Here is a 17,136-nt window from a genome sequence, read left to right on the forward strand (position 1 = left end):
CACGACAGCCGCGCTGCGCGCCGCCGGCGAGCCGGTGACACGGCAAGCAGCGGCGCATTCAACACGCTCCACCCGGCTTGAAGGCCCGGTATTTGGGCCGCCCTGAGGCTTGCGGACACCAATGCTCGAGTCACTCGGCGCCCATTGCCCTGGGCGTGGCGGGTCGAGGACGACGTCTGTATCTGGTGGCCGTAAACGCCAAGTGTCACGATGCCCCGCAGCGGAGACTTCGCGTCATCCCGTCTGACTTCAGCTGCTGTACCTCCTGCCCCTTCACCTGCCGCCTCCTCAGTGCGTCAGCCGCTCCCCGAGGCGACCGCTGGCGGCGCGGAATTCGGCTGGACCGCTGGCGGCCGCCTCGGCGTCCGTCCTCCCACTCTGGCGCCGCCCCGCCCTGCCAGGACGCGTGCCGCGCGCCGCCGGTGCGTGGCGTTCGATGGGCGGCAGATGGAACGACCCGCGACTGCTGTGTCGTCAGCTGGCGCCGGCTGCTACGCCAACATTCCTATCCGCCGAGTCTGGAGCGGTGGCCTGGTGCCGCGTGTCAGCGGTGGGACGGTGGCCTGGTGCCGCTTGTCAGCAGTGGGACGGTGGCCTGGTGCCGCATGTCAGCGGTGGGACGGTGGCCTGGTGCCGCTTTTCGGCGGTGGGACGGTGGCCTGGTGCCGCGTGTCGGCAGTGGGACGTGGCCTGGTGCCGCTTGTCAGCGGTGGGACGGTGGCCTGGTGTCGCGTGTCAGCGGTGGGACGGTGGCCTGGTGCCGCGTGTCGGCGGTGGGGACGGTGGCCTGGTGCCGCGTGTCGGTGGTGGGACGGTGGCCTGGCAGGGGCGGCGTCACAGATTTTGAGTGGGGGACAGGATTTTCCAGGAGGCCTGCTGGACAAATGTGACCACCTCACAGGGGGTGGGGGGGGGGAGGGGTGGGGTATCCTGGGACGTGTCGTATTCAAGGGGTAAGGACACCGAGGGCATGTACGGCCATTATCAAAAATATTGCATGCATCCTATCTGAGTAAATAAATGTCCATAGTTTTAAAAAATATAGAACGTTCTCTTGTTCTCATCTTCATGTTTCAATAAGCGCCTCCTGATGCATGGTGGGGCCTCATAATCCCGAAAAAAATATACTTCCAATCCAAGTAGGAGTCCCAAAATCTAGCCAAGGGGAATCGTTATCACAAAATAGGGCATCCTGATCCGGAACCGTGGCCACCTGACTGCATGGAAGGGACCTCTTGCACCAGACATGGGCTTCTGAATATAGAGGGTGTCTCATAGCCCAGAGTGGGGACCTCCCGTGCGAGCAAAGGGGTCTCAGTAACATAACAAAGGGCCTACTACTCCAAAGCATGGACGGTCTTAACACAAAGATAGCCCTCTGATCCAGAGAATGAGTCTCTTGGTGTAGAAAAAGGCCTCCTGACCCCGATTTTTTGTTCTCCTGGCTCAATAATGGAGTGTCCTTGGCCCGAATTTGGATGATCTACGGGTAGCTATAATGCCTTAAGTTTGGAAAAGGGCCTTCAGATTTTTTGGCGGAGAAACATATCCCTGTTCCCCTGCCTCCCCCACCTCCGTCTGCAGCCTCGCCCCTGTGACCTGGTGCCGCGTGTCAGCGTTGGGACGGTGACCCAACGTCGTGCGCCAGGCGTGGCACGTTGACCTGGTGCTGTGTCTGCCGGTGCCTGCCGTCGCCCCGCTCCCCCTGCATCCCCGCTGGCCGTGCAGCCGGCATCACGCCTGGCCGGCGGAGCGGGTGGCGCCCCCTGCCCCAGCCGGCGGCCCGCCGGTCGGCCTCGCTCGGCGCCGCGCCTGGAGGAGCCGGCCGGCGGCGCCGCTTGAGTGAGGTGCCGCCGGCCCGACCACGCGGACAGCGCCGCCCGCCCGCTCTGCTGGACCCGCCAGACCTGGCGTTTCCTCCGGCTCGACCGCAGCCCTCCTGCGGCACAGTGTCCTCTAACAGCCGCGGTGACCGATGGGCGCCCCCCCCCCGCGACCTGCGCCTCCGGCTGAGCGCGCTGGCGCTGGAGTGTGAGTGACGCGCGTGAGGTCCCAGTGCCAGACCGGTCTCCGGCGCGGACGCGCGGCCGAGCGGGTCGGTGCGGATGGCGCCGTGCCGGTGACATGCGCGTGTGCGGGTACATCTGCGAGGTGGAGAAGTGCGCGGTCTGCCGGTGGTGCGTCGCCGACCCACCGAAGGTAGGTGTCCGCGACAAGGCGGGGCCGCCGGCGCTCAGTCTGCCAAGTCCGGTCCGATTCCGTGACGGTGGTTTATGGGAAGAGATGAGGGGAGGTTATCAATTTAAAGCGTTTCGCTTGGTTAATGCCAAACAGAAAAGAGGTGAATCAAACTGAGGAAGAGATGGGGGGGGGGGGGGGGAGGACGGTGGGAGGACGGTGGGCTTCCCGCCACTTCTATCCATTTCTGCTGTTTTGTTTTGTTTCTGTTTTTTTTTGTTTTGTTTTGTTTTGCTTTGCATCATCAATTGTGCTTGATGACGGTGCTAACTTAACTGAAAGCTTGGTTTTGATCCTACGAAGGATGCGATCATCTTTTCTGGTTAGTGGCCATTAGTGATAAGTGGTCTTACCACTTGACATCAACACTTCTATTGTCCAACTAATTCGCGTTAAACATCTCATGATTCCCGCCACGTCACAGATGTGACAAAACGCTCGGACACAAACGCCTCGGGCATAGAGCTGGCGTCCACCTCTCCTTTCACTCGACGAGTTCCCGGCGCCGATTTTTTGTGTCGTCGGCGCCGTGCCGGAAGGGCGTCGTTACGCCCCGGCCGGCAGCCCAGCCCCGGAGATAAACTCCGGCACGACAGCCGGTACTCACGCCCGTCGCTGGAGGAGCTCCTGTCGGCCGCGAGCGCGCTGGCTGAGCAGCGGCCGGCGGGCCACACCACTGACGGGCGGGTGGGTGCTGTCTGGGTGGAGCCAGCTTCAACGGTGTATTTCTGGCTGATCGGGTGGGTTTTATTGAGATCCCGCAAGCCTTTGATCGATGGGCTTCGCCGCGCGTTACAGGACAGGAGCTTAACATCTGCGATGAGATGCCTCGCTGAGAAACAGTGGCCTGCTGGTACGCTGGAAGTGTCTCTGGGTAACGAACTATCTTCAGCGCATCCATAACCGGGCCCGTTATATCAGCAAGGTGTAGCTAATTACTTTTGGATAAGCGCTTACAGCGTTTTTGTTGACTCCTGTTCTGCCTATTCCTCCGACACCCAACCACGACATTGCAGGGCCTCCCGTCCCGCCATCAGCCTTATCTGCATGCTCATCAACGTCCGAAAGTTTACGAACTATGAAAGTGAAAGTACACCCGCCGTGTGCCGCGTCGAAGCAATGAGTCGTGCAGGCGAAGTGCGTCATCTGGTGGATGTCACGCAGCGCCCGTCCAAAAACCTGACCGGCTACCTCTGTCGCCCCTGGCCGAGCGGCTGGCGTCCGGAGACGGTCGGCGCGGGATCAGAGCAGTCCAGGGCGCGGTCGGTGCGGGATCAGAGCAGTCCAGGGCGCGGTCGGCGCGGGATCAGAGCAGTCCAGGGCGCGGTCGGCGCGGGATCAGAGCAGTCCAGGGCGCGGTCGGTGCGGGATCAGAGCAGTCCAGGGCGCGGTCGGCGCGGGATCAGAGCAGTCCAGGGCGCGGTCGGCGCGGGATCAGAGCAGTCCAGGGCGCGGTCGGCGCGGGATCAGAGCAGTCCAGGGCGCGGTCGGTGTGGCGGCAAGAGGACACAGCGGCGCGACGCGCGTGGCGCGGCCCTCGTGCGGCGGAGCAGGGTTCCGCGGTGATGTCGTGACGGTGTCGGGCGGTGTGACGGTCTCCGTGTGATTGGCGGCGGGAGAGGTACGACACCGTGACGGTCTCCGTGTGATCGGCGGCGGGAGAGGTACGACACCGTGACGGTCTCCGTGTGATCGGAGACGGGAGAGGTACGACGCCGTGACGATCTCCGTGTGATCGGAGACGGGAGAGGTACGACGCTGTGACGATCTCCGTGTGATCGGAGACGGGAAAGATACGACACCGTGACGGTCTCCGTGGCTGGCGTTTGTTGAGGTATAACAACGTTGTCAGGGATCAGCACTGACAAAGTAGCTTAACTACGAACAGGCGTGAATGCACGTGACCTGACGCTGCCGGGTAGGGAGCACTCAGCGGCACGGGACTGATGCTCCCTACTATTATTCAAGTGTCCGGTACCTTCTGTGACTCTATGACCCCGTAATCCCGGCATTGCATGGCACTATAGCTCTAAAGGCTCTCAGTGATTCGTATCGATTTAGATTTTATTACTCCCTATTCTAATGTCGTGCTGCAGTTCCGTTTGGGGGATCTCAAGTACTCTCGGTACTCCTGGTGCTCGTCTGTTCTCCCCGGTCATGGGCTGACCTGTGTAAGCTTGCTGACGCAAGCTGGCGCAGGCTGGCGTAGGCTGATGTAGGCTGACGTAGGCTGGCGTAGGCTGGCGCAGGCTGACGCAGGCTGGCGCAGGCTGGCGCAGGCTGGCGTAGGCTTTCGCAGGCTGACGTAGGCTGGTGTAGGCTGGCGCAGGCTGGCGCAGGCTGGTGTAGGCTGGTGTAGGCTGGCGCAGGCTGACGTAGGCTGGCGTAGGCTGGCGCAGGCTGGCGTAGGCTGGCGTAGGCTGACGTAAGCTAGCGCAAGCTGGCGCAAACTGGCGTAGACTGGCGCAGGTTGGCGCAGGCCCGTCCCCAACCCGCGACATACGTAGTCTGGCGCTGCCGCCGCCGTCCTCGCCACGCGTGCCGCCGGCCTGGCCGGCCACGCCTGGCGCGGTGCGCGGTGCAGTTCACGCGCTGCCTCTCAGGAGAGGCTGCCGGATGTGCCGGCTCACAGGACGCCCCGCTACAATGGGCGGCGCGCCCGACCGTGCGGAACCCCGGCCGATGCGTGCGCCGATCCCGTCCCCGTCGGCGGCCGGAGGCGCCGCGCTGGCACGGGCTGGTCGGGTGTGGGCTGGCGCTGGTTCTCAGTACTGGTGCGCCAGTCTGGGGCAGTCATCCATTCCTGTGAAAAACCATGGCGCTCAGGTTGCGCTCTCTGGTGGTACTTGTGTGGTGTGCGCGCGAGGTGTGCTGAAAACCACGCCGGATGTTTGTCTGCAGAGGTCACTCACGCATCTGCACTAATCCCCCGGGAAAATGCGGCAGCAGCTGTTGCGTGCGTGTCGCTTTGTGCTCGGCTCGTTGCATGGCCGCCGCTTCCGTCGCACTCTCAGTTAGCCGTGATCGCTGCGCTACGGCGCCACGGGTCGCGGTGGTTCGCGGGCGGGCGGCACTGCTCCGCCGCCCGCAGCCTGTCCCGGACGGGCACGTGTGCTGCCGCCGCGGCCGCCGGGGGTTGTGACGCTCGGTGGTCCCGTCCTGGCCGCCCGGGGGTCATTAGTGACGCGCTGGTGCTGTGCCGTGTCAGCGAGATAACCGAGTCACACCTGCCCAAGGCCAGACGTCGGGTCCTGACCTTGTCGGAGTGTCCACCGTGGAGCGTCGGGGAGGGTCGACTGGAGTGTGGGGAGTGGAGGGAGTGCGGAGTGGCAACTTCGGTGGGGGGCGGGACTTCACGCAGGGCCCGTCGTCTCGTTTTTAACTTGAAGCTGGCGGGACGTCACTTTCCTCGAGACGTTGTGTGGGTGTGTCGTCACTGTTTCGAAAACCCCAGAGAACAAAGTCGAGTGTTGCAGTGAACAGCGCGTCACCGTCATCCACACATAATGGTACGTGCGTGGCATGCAACTCGCGCCGTTTGCCCTTTTTGTCTCGCTGCGCCGCCACCGCACACAATACCACATCCCGGAATGTTTTTACGCCGCAGCTGTGACTCACCCGGGAATGCTTCAACCCGCATGCATTGAGCCCGTCGGTCTTCAACCGCGCCGACTGCAAAGTCCCGCCGCCGGACAATGCCGCCGCGACCTCGCGCCGCGCGTGTGTCGTGCCGCGCTGGCCGCACTCGGCTGCGTGCCCGGCCGTGCCGCGCCGGCGGGCGGAGCGAGCGAGCGACGCTGACCCCGTGATGCCCGCAGGCGCTGTTCGCGGCCGAGGGTGCTGAGCACGGTCGGAAGCTGTACACGCCGCAGCAGAACGGCACGGACCCGGCCGAGCGACCTCACACGCTCGAGGAGTACTCCATCGACTACTTCAGGTCAGTGGGAGGGCGCACTGCGCGCCTGCTGAGGCATGACTGGCACGGAGGATCATCTAGAGATATCTGGGATGCTTGGGACCCTGTGTACGCGCGCCAGTGCAAGCACGAATGAAATTTGAGGCGGTCAGCTGGAGTGCAGACTAATGCTATAGTTATCACTGATGAGGCCCTGACGCCGCGTCCCTCTTCGCTGTCTCGGCTTGCTTGTGTTTGGCGACAAGCGCCCGAGTGTTTCATGACGGTCTGACGTAGCTTGGTTGACAGGTAAGCGGATGCATGTGACCGTTGAATATTGCGATGCGCTAATGACGACAGCTGCCGTTGCTTAACCTTGTGATGTTGACGACCTCTCTGGCACTGCTGATGCCTACGTTGCGCTGTTGGATCTAACGTGACGCTGCTGGCTCTAACGTGGCGCTGCTGGCACTAATGTGACGCTGCTGGCTCTAACGTGGCTCTGCTGGTACTAACGTGGCGTCACTGGCACTTACGTGGCGCTGCTGGCTCTAACGTGGCGCTGCTGATCACTAACGTGGCGCTGCTGGCTCTAACGTGGCGCTGCTGGCTCTAACGTGGCGCTACTGGTACTAACGTGGCGCTGCTGGCCGCAGGACTCCCACCAAGCGGACGATGTCGCGCAGTCTGATGAAGTCAGCGACGCGCAGCAACAGGGACGACCTGTGGCGCCACTCCCGGGACCCGCTGAAGCTGCCGTTGCTCAAGAAGCTGCAGAACAAGGAGGAGCTGTCGCAAGAGGCCTGCGCCGCCTTCACCGCCATCCTCAAGTACATGGGCGACCTACCCAGCAAGCGCATGCGCAATGGCAACGAGCTCACGGACGCCATCTTTGACGGACCGCTGAAGCATGTGAGTGACACAGGGGGCTGGCACGAGAGAGGCTGCTAAGGTCGGAAAAGGTCCGATGGTGGGTCACGTCTTCGTGGTTTGTCTTGCGAGAGAACTGCTCGCGACGGCGTGCCCGCTCCCCGCGGCAATCTATCCGCCGCGTGCCGTGCCATTTGAAGGCTGAGCTAATGGACGAGTTCTGCATTAGTCTGCGGCGGTGTTTCTGCGGTGTTCGGGGTGATAGCGGGCTGTCCGTGCGGCGCGGCTGTGTTATGATGTGAGGCCACGGTTCCGAGGTGGTCCGCTGTGACGTCTGTGGTCGGTTGATCCCGGCAGGAGATTCTGCGGGACGAGATCTACTGCCAGATCATGAAACAGCTGACGGACAACCGGAGTCGCCTGAGCGAGGAGCGGGGCCTGGAGCTGATGTGGCTTGCCACGGGGCTGTTCGCCTGCAGCCAGACACTGCTCAAGGTCAGTGGGGCGCGTCTGCGCCGAAGCTGGCGCGCCGAGGGCTGGGTTGCGTCTGGGGAGCACTCCATCCACATTCACGCCCACCCAGAGCGTCCACTCTGGGGTCACCGGCGATCAGGTCATTCTGACAACGGCCGCTGCTTTTAGAGCAATGTTGTCGCCTTTTGTTCTTCATTCATCAAAATGTATGTTTTATTTATTTTTCCCTTCATCTGTGTTCTTTTTGTCTCCTTTTTATATTTGGAAGCCCGCCGCTCACTCTTCCCCACGACCTGCTGCCCTCTCGTGGCGTCCGCCCCCTTGTGCCCCAGCCGCTGTCGCGGGCCTGCGACTGCGAGCGTCAGGTGACGCCGCCTCTGGCCCAGCGTCCGGTCCGCTGGATGGCGCTGCGAGTGTAATTACGCACCAGCAGGTGCGCCATCGCGTCGCTTCGTGCCTGATTCTGGACTTCCGAGAATGAAACAACCAGCGACAAAGTCACGCATACGTGGATGGTATATCGGGAAAACATTCTGGGAAGGACATACCGTTTCATAGATAATAACTAACTACAGTGGAGCTACTCATTCACACTAAGGGCATCTATCTATCCTTCAATTCCTTTTACAGCCGCTGCAATATAGGTTTTGCAGTATGAAGAATATCATCATACCCTGCAGGCTCTTGATCCTTAAATATAGAAGCTGAGTGGGCCGAATTTAGATTACAAGTCGAGGAAAAGCTGCCCGTGAAGGGGCAGTCAGGTTTGTTCGTCGGGGAACACATTTGCTAAAGCCATGTTCGGAACGGGTATGGTCAACTACAAACAGAACTAAGACCATGGCGGCAGGATACTCGACCGTTTTACACGACACCTCCACCATCTTAGCAATTTCCACGTGGAAGCGTGGATTTCCCTGTGACGAGCTCGACATGCAGTAATGGGCTGCGACACCAGCGCGTCCCGAAGCAGCGTGAGTAGCCTGGGATAATGCTGTTGGTGGATCATGCATCGAGGCAGAACCTACCATTCTCAGTGTCACAGCCACTCACGGCAGTTGACGCGACAGACCCGTGAAACCAGCAGGGTATGGGATTCGAACGCAGGTCAACACGAACCCGATGAGGTACTAAATGCATCAACGCACACCCAGTTGAGTCATTTCAGCATCTTGGTCAGTTCATTTGGAAAGAAATGTCGACAGACTCAACGTGTAAAGACAAGCGAAGTTCTTATGCTACGCCAAGATAAGATGCCCTCGTAGAGCAATGGATTATCGGAACTCTACGCCGTGATAACGCAAACAGAGAGATAAATCAAGACCGTAGTGAATCCGGGTACCGCCTACCATGCGGTTCGGGCGACAACCCACCCACCGGTATTGGAAGCTCTAATTTCCACCTGATTTCCACCTCGGCCTCGGCGCTCCACGGCCCTCTCCAGCGGTGGACGGCGGCCGCGAGTCCACCTGCGCACAGCCGGTCCACTGGTCGTCGTCTGCGCCTCCGAGCAGGAGACAGGGGCGCGTTTTTCGGCGCTGACACTGGCAGAAACGCCATTTCTGGCGCATCAACAGCTGGCGCGAGACACCGTCGCGACGGCCGGGGAGGGGGGGGGGGGGGGGAGACATCGCAGCGTGCTCGGGAGGGAGGCGTCCTGAACCAGAGACCTGGCTTTGAGCTTTTCCCGCGATATGCGACAGGTGTGCGGCAATTGTGTTAGAGTTGAAAGGGTCGACACTGTAATCATTGTAATCTCACTTGTTTTGGCAGTCCAGTCATCGTCATGACAAGACAAAACGGCATTACATGACAGAATTTTAGACAATTGTGCTCTGCTTTTTTCTGGCCACGTGACCCAGACGGCGCAGTTCACGTGTGATGTAAACAGAGGTCGCGAATTATGTACACAACGTTCGTCAAATATGCCTATAGCCAGGGGTGTTAGTCTAGATACTGCCCCCCCCCCTCCCCCGGGGGTGGGGGCAGGTTCCTCCCCCAATGCTGACTTGAGCCTTCTTCCTCCCAATGCCCCTATGAGTCCCCTCAATGCACATGAGCAAAAAGGAATGCAGGTACAAATGCATACATGCAGAACAAAATACGGAACAAATATTTTCTCCTGTCTGACTTTGTTTCCCGACTTTCTCATTAGCGGCGCGTCGTCGGTTGCAGAAACTCACGAGCATCAAGCTCAGAAACAAGATAATCTTGGCATTTAAAGGCCAGGGCCGCAGGCTGCAGGCCATGATCATGAAAATGGTTACATCAGTTCAAAACCGCGTACAGGTGTGCAACAGTCTTATGAGCGTATCGCAGAGCTCGACACGGTCCCCCTGCCCCCTGGTGTTATCCGACGGTAGCGCGGCCGCTGCCACCGGCCGCAGGCTATGCCAGTCGGGGACGAATAGCGAACGCCGGAAGCGACTTGAATGCGACCTGCCACACTTCTGTAAATCGGAAGGCAGACGCTCTTACCAGATGGGCCATCGGGCTGGAGGAAAATAGGGACTTTGCGGGTCGGGACAATTCAGTCAAATCGAAATAAAAAAGGTGCGAGGGAGGGAATCCAATGAAATATTCTGTGCGGTGTGTTCCAGGGTAAGTAGCGGGGTGGTGTCGATGGACGTTTGTGAAAAATTTGACCTTGAGTGCAGCTTTGAAACGCCACGTTTCCTCAATGTACTGTTTGTAAAACGTCGTTTAACCACTACCTCCTAGTAAACTGAATGTCAGCTATTTTCAACAACTCCAAGCTCAACACCAAGATTTAGGCCTTTCTCGCTGATATCAACTTACGTACAACAACAACAACACGTAACAAAGCGTTGGTCACGCTCCTTTTTAAGATGACCATTCTGGAGACACATTTGCCAATATTTACGTACTCCGTTCTTCCAGCTACCGACTGGTCTTTTAAAAAAGTCGTGCAAATTCAGTTTTACTTTTGTATGTAGGTTCATCATGGGATTGCACTCGAAAATTGTCCTCAGGTTCTCATCTGTGCGTGCCAGACCACGCCATTCTACGTGACTCCGTCCTTTTTGCGTATCTGGCCATCTTCGATGAGTGATGAACAGTTTGGTTATTTAGATTACAGCCCGTTCGATCAGTAACGATCATTTCAGGGTTAGGCGATTCATCTCACGACGAGGCCTTTGACGGGTTGCATTCCAACATCGAGGATCAACTTAAACTGGCCGAAATATGACGAGAAATCAGGTTTTGAGGGTGGGTCAGGTCAACCTTATCGGCTCAGCCCTACCCAAAGTGATTTTACAAATTAACACCCTTCCTGTAGTCCACAAAGGTAGCCGTTCTCACACGACCTGCCTGAACACTTCGGACTATAACTTTATTATAATTGCTCTAATGATAGCAGTCTGTTTGAGGGCGCCAGGTAATTCAAGAACAATGTATTTGTTTTCAAGATCGCATGACAAGAAGTTTGAACTAGCATCTCAGCCTACTTATGATCCACAAGGAAGCTCTACTTGTTTTAAAATCCAGTTTTTTTTTTAAAAGCCGTCCGTGATTTTTGTTGACCGAAATCTGACAAGTAACCGGCCGGAGATGCCTATGTTTATCACTCGGTCGTCGTTGATGGGATCAGCGCGGAAGCTGCACAGTTTGACCCAGCATCTGACAAGATGACTTCATGCTAACCCCATATTCTGACATGGACTCGCCCCACGTTCGGCAGGAGCTGACCCAGTTCCTGCGCACGCGCCGGCACCCGATCGCCATCGACTCGCTGCACCGGCTGCAGAAGACCCTGAAGACCGGCCAGCGCAAGTACCCGCCGCACCAGGTCGAGGTGGAGGCCATCCAGCACAAGACCACCCAGATCTTCCACAAGGTCTACTTCCCGGACGACACGGACGAGGTAACTTGGCGACTTCCGACCGAATTATGTGGGTTCGAACCTGGCTGCTGGCTGGAGTTTCACCGTCCCTGCGTTTTATGCTGTACTGGATGCCTTGCAGTCAGGAATAACGGACTGGGTTGAGCACGGAGCCGTGAGCATGTGGTGCAGAAATCACCACCGTCGCAGCTCACGTAATAGTTTGCCGTTTGTATAAAACGGAACATGAACGTTTTTTGTTCTGTCTGCAGCTGGGCGACACGACCCACCAATTCCCATGTCAATCACCCGGAAAGACAAATCAACATTTGGACGCAGAGAGCAGTTTCGGCACAGGCTAATGCTCTAGCAATGTGCTCAGCCTTCCCCTGTGTGGGGAAGGAAATCCCTGACACGTTTGCATCATGTTCCCCTCAGGCGTTCGAAGTGGACTCGTCCACCAGAGCCAAGGATTTCTGCCACAACATCGCCCAGCGGCTGAACCTCAAGTCCAGCGAGGGCTTCAGCCTTTTCGTGAAGATCGCCGACAAAGTCATCTCAGTGCCGGAGGGTGACTTCTTCTTCGACTTCGTGCGGCACCTCACCGACTGGATCAAGAAGGCCAAGCCGTCCCGGGACGGTAGGGCGCTGTGACGTCACTGGTGATAGACGCCGTTTTCTGTTGGCAAGAGGGGGCGGGAGTACATTTAGCGGGGATGGCGATTGCGGGATGGGGTGTGGCGACGCTTGTGTTCCCAGTAAGACGTCTTTCGCGACGTGGGACGAACGGGGTGATAGCAGGTGGGATTACTATCGTCTAGTAGATGATTTCGAAATACAGGTCAATGAAGCTCGGTGCCAGGGCGAACCTAAGCAAACAAGCCCCCCCAATGTATGGAGATATTTTCCTTAGATGCGCTTACTTATATACATAGCACATATGTATTTATGTGTGCTAAGACGCATTGTCGCCGAGAATTGAACGTGTCTTGGCCTGGTTTTTCGCGATTGGGAAAACATACGCTTCCCATGTCACTCGAATTGGGTAGTGAAATTACGGTGATATTGCAACGTTCTGGAAGTAAACCACGCGACCAGACAACTTGCGTTGAAGTACTTTTACATTATTTCACGACCAATGCTAGACAAATATCTTTGCCACTTGTCGATGACACCTTCATAACGTCACGATTAACGGTGGCGAAGATGTAATGCCGTCAGCAGCGCGCCGGCCGGACTGGCGGAGCCGCTGCAGCTGCACAGCTTGCGGTAATCTGGGTCAAAATCACCCGGCTGCCGGCCTCCTCTGTGACGGCTCTTGCTCTTCCTGTCTACTGACGGGACTACGCCGTGATATTCCGATACGCTCCCTTGGAAAGGATCGCGTGTGATCGGTTCGTGCGATCTGTTTCGCGGTTCCGAGGTTCCGAGGTGCGAATGTTTCGGCGAAGTGTGATGCGTGAGTCAATTGTCAAGCCTTGGTAAATGCGGATCTCCGTTTACGTAAAGCCATGGCTGCGCATAAACTCTCCCATGATGGCCAAACGATGACGCTGAGCATTGATTTGCAGGGACGATACCACAGTTCACATACCAGGTGTTCTTCATGAAGAAACTGTGGACCAATACAGTGCCCGGGAAGGACAAGAACGCTGATATCATCTTCCACTTTCACCAGGAGCTGCCAAAGCTCTTGAGAGGTATTGACTACGACGGCTTCGACCTAGGCAGGTCATGAAGTAATTCTGTCTGTACAGACCGAGGCAAGAAATTCGCTGACTATGCCCGTATGGTGTGACGACGGATAACAACCAGCAACATTATGCATGCTGATAAAATTGCGCGTGTATGCAAAGTTTAGTTGCGCTCTCTGGGAACAGATGTGACGCATTGGGGCGGCATTTCCCGTCTTGGCAGCCCGTGCATCGGCTGGCCGCGCCGGTGGCGCCTCTGACGCCAGCTGGCCGCGCCGGTGGCGCCTCTGACGTCGACCGCCGCCTGCCGCAGGGTACCACAAGTGCAGCCGGGAGGAGGCGGCCCGCCTGGCGGCGCTCATCTACCGCGTCCGCTACGGCGAGAGCAAGCAGGAGCTGCAGGCCATCCCGCAGCTGCTGCGCGAACTGGTGCCGGCCGACCTGGCCAAGGGGCACAGCAGCGGCGACTGGAAGCGCAGCATCGTGGCCGCCTATAACCAGGACGCCGGTCCGTACCCCGCTGCCGGCGGCGCGCGGTCCGCCCGGCCCTGCGCCGGCTGGTCCGCTCTTGGTCGGGGCTGTCCACGGGCTGGGAATGAATGTCAAGCGTGTGCATGTGTACCGCTCTTGGCAGCGCCAGAACTATGAGGCATCGCTCGGAATAGTGTCAGCATTAGCTGATCATCGATCGCGTTCGTCAATTTTAGTGCCCGCGTTTTAGCGCAAATATCAAGTGTCCTTTTCGTTTGCCCTTTCCAGGCGTTCGGCGAACGTGGATTGCAACTGCTGGACGCGCTCCTTTTTACAAATGACGCATTGTTTTGGCTCCATCGATGTGATCGGTGGAATGCAGGACACCTCGTAGAAGTTGTCGAGCAATATGCAATATTCCTTGTCTTGTTTTTTTTTCTATTGAAAATGCCCATCACCCGTCTTGAGACAGGCTCTGTGTAGATAGTACCCAGGATTCGACGGCCGCCCAAATGTTTCAGGAATGAGTCCTGAGGACGCCAAGGTGACCTTCTTGAAGATCATCTACCGGTGGCCGACGTTCGGATCGGCGTTCTTTGACGTCAAACAGACGACCGACCCCAACTACCCGGAGCACCTGCTGATCGCCATCAATAAGCAGGGCGTCAGCCTCATACACCCGCAGACCAAGGTACGTCGCTCCGCATCCGCAGACAGGGGTATGTCGGTCTCATTCCGCGGCAGGCCAGACCAAGGTACGTCGCTCCGCATCCGCAGACAAGGGCGTGATGGTCTCATGAAGCCGCAGGTCAGACCAAGGTACGTCGCTCCACATCCGCAAACAAGGGCATGTCGGTCTCATGCAGCCGCAGGCCGGGATTCTTCGGTCCGCTACACCCGTCTGTACGTCAGTCCTGCACTATCGCAGGCCAAGGTTCGTTAATCCCCTCTACCCGCGAGGTATGAGCAGGCGAAGGCACTTCCGTTCCATGGCGTCGTACGCCACATAGTCATTGCAGTCGGCGCACCCTAAAACCCCAATCATCCATCATCAATCCTTCACACCCTGTGAACCAAGGAACGTCCGTGTTTTCACAGGTAGACCGATGTGCGTTAGTCTCATGCACACGCCGATCACGGTGCTTCAATCTCACTCGCACGCAGACCCAGTTAAACCCGTATTATACCCCGGAACAGTGGTGTAGTTAGGGGGGGGGGGGCGATGCCCAAGGGGCTTCCGCTCTCGCCCCGTCATACTTGAGGGCAGTTTTTCACCTAACATCACGATACTAAATTACACTAACATCTAGCTGGATAACCAACTAGCTACTAATTGACAACACTAACATCGATAGCGCGTCGATACGCTAGGCACTGCACCTATTACCGTTTGTGGGGGTCCCTTAGTCTGTTCGTGACGCTTAGGTTCCTTGAATGGGGCTGTAACTCGATCCGTGAAATGCAGCTCCCCTATCGCAAATCAATGTAGCTGGCTGTGCCCCTGCGCAGGAAGACTAAGGTGTATACATCACTTGTCTGCACACCGGAGGTGCGCAGACAAGGTGCGTTGGTCTTGTATCAGGCTGATTTAACGACATCATTCAGCAAACCCGAACACTGTTCCCCGCAATTGGCATCGGGAGACGTGATTATCAAGGCGCTGTTGTTGAATGGCGAATAAAAACGACGAGCCATATAGCACGCACTATGTCCATATACTATCCACGTAGAGCGCGCGAACGAATGGATGCGAATTTATCCCACTGTTCCTGGCTGTCACCCCGGTACCGCTTCTGCACCTCATCCTCCACCCCTGAAGATGGCCGCCTGCCCCTGTCTGTCTTGTGTTTCTGTGCGGGTAGACTCGCCTTGCTCGAGGCGTGTGAGCTCCTACGGCGATCTATCCATCATCGTCACCAGCTCCGCCTCCAGCATCTCTCGGGTGGCTTCAGTGAGACCACGACCTTACGCTCTTTTGGGTGGACTTGCCTATGGCCGTTTGTGGTCCTGGCGATCAAAGGACGTGCAGCAAGTGGAAGGGAAAAGGGAGAATGCTTGTCTTCTTCAGCCACGTGCGATTATTCGATGGGCTTAACCCACAAGTGACAATCAACAGCGCGTTTTCACTTGGCGTGAGACGTTCATGGACCTGAAACCAAGGACCTGTCCCCCACTCCTGTCTGTCGTTGCCATTTATAGTCTCTCACACATGGTGAAAGTGCTGAGTTCTTTGACGTTTCTCTGTCATGTGGTTGAGATAATTGTCATGCTTAGCGATGGCATACTTTGACTTCATCACAGAAACAGGGACAATCTGCAACCGTAAGGGTTTTGATAGGTCTCTTAAGAAAGTAAAACTAATATGCAAAACCTCTTCATAAAAAGTATTCCCAAAAATACATTTTAACACAAGGTGGGGACCTGTCTATGGAGACACCTTGATGGATGAAATGAAAAAAAATAATATTCTGATCCCGCTGACTCGCATCAAATGCATTTGTTGGAGTTATTTGATGTACTCAGCCGAGCGCCGCCATTTTCCGGCTTCTTCAGGACGGCGGTAACCGGAACAAACGATGAATCAATAAGCAACGATGACCAAGAGAAAGTTGACACACTTGCCCCACAGCACCAGGACAGCGACAAAGAAACACAGATAATCCGTGTCATGTTTAGCTCGTCGCGAGGATATGTACGCAGCTAACACAAGCGCGATTACAGGCGAATTGACGCCACTCGAACACAGATCTCTCACACATACGACACATCTGGCGGAGTTTCCGGGCCATCAACAAAAAGCTTAAAGCGGGTATTTGAACGCTGGGACACGTTCCTCGCGGAGGTCGCTGCGGTGCACTTCCCTCCCCCCTCCCGAGTCGGGGGGGGGGGGAAGGGGGAGTGACGAGTCACGACGCTGCCAGCCATTGTGCCAGCTGCTCCTCAGCGACGGCAGGTAGATACTTGCACCGGGCGTTTCCCTCAAAATGATTAGTTTTTTATTGTATTTTTCAGTAATTGTTTTAGTTATTAGTGTGAACCCTTTTAATTTCATGGATTTATGGGATCCGTGTACACTCCAAGCAGTTTCTGTTTGGTAAACGCTAACTTTATCATTCGGTCGTAAAATTCCAGGTCAACGGCAGCCTTTATGGCAAAGGCTTAACGTTCTATAATGTTCGGCACGGCCCGTTTTGCGTTCAGACGTCACCACCTAAAGTGCGGCCGATGGCATCGACCGCGGGCCATCTCAGTCAGGGGTGAATAACGATCGCCGAAACAGACTCACACCTGCCTAGCCACGGGTGCATGAATTGGGAGGCAGGCGCTCCTACCAACTGAGGCGCGGAGGCGGACAAGACAAACATGTCATGCCATAGTTGTCCTCCCGGAGGCCCAGATTGGCGACGGCTGATGGGCCGGCTACGTGTCGGGGGCAGGCGCCGCGCGGCCTCGCTCACCGCCATACGGGCCTACGATGCGGGGCTGTGGAGCGCCCAGAGAATGGGTGATTAGGCGGAGGTCAGGGAAGGACGCAGGTCTGTCTGCCGCACATTTGCGTGTGTGCGCTGGTTGCGTGCGCACCGCGCAGCCATCATTGCATCGCTCCTGTGGTTGGGGCACTTGGGTTCAAATCTCACTCTCTGCTGGTT

General features: G+C 57.3%; 1 pseudogene; it reads left to right on the forward strand.

Annotated features, from left to right (window-relative positions):
* The window catches only part of LOC119096352 (myosin-VIIa-like), a 39,382-nt pseudogene that overhangs the window by 20,049 nt on the left and 2,197 nt on the right, over nucleotides 1–17,136 (forward strand).

This window comes from Pollicipes pollicipes, unplaced genomic scaffold (assembly GCF_011947565.3).
Source record: "Pollicipes pollicipes isolate AB1234 unplaced genomic scaffold, Ppol_2.1 Scaffold_4295;HRSCAF=5057_pilon_pilon_pilon, whole genome shotgun sequence".
NCBI lineage: Eukaryota > Metazoa > Arthropoda > Thecostraca > Pollicipedomorpha > Pollicipedidae > Pollicipes > Pollicipes pollicipes.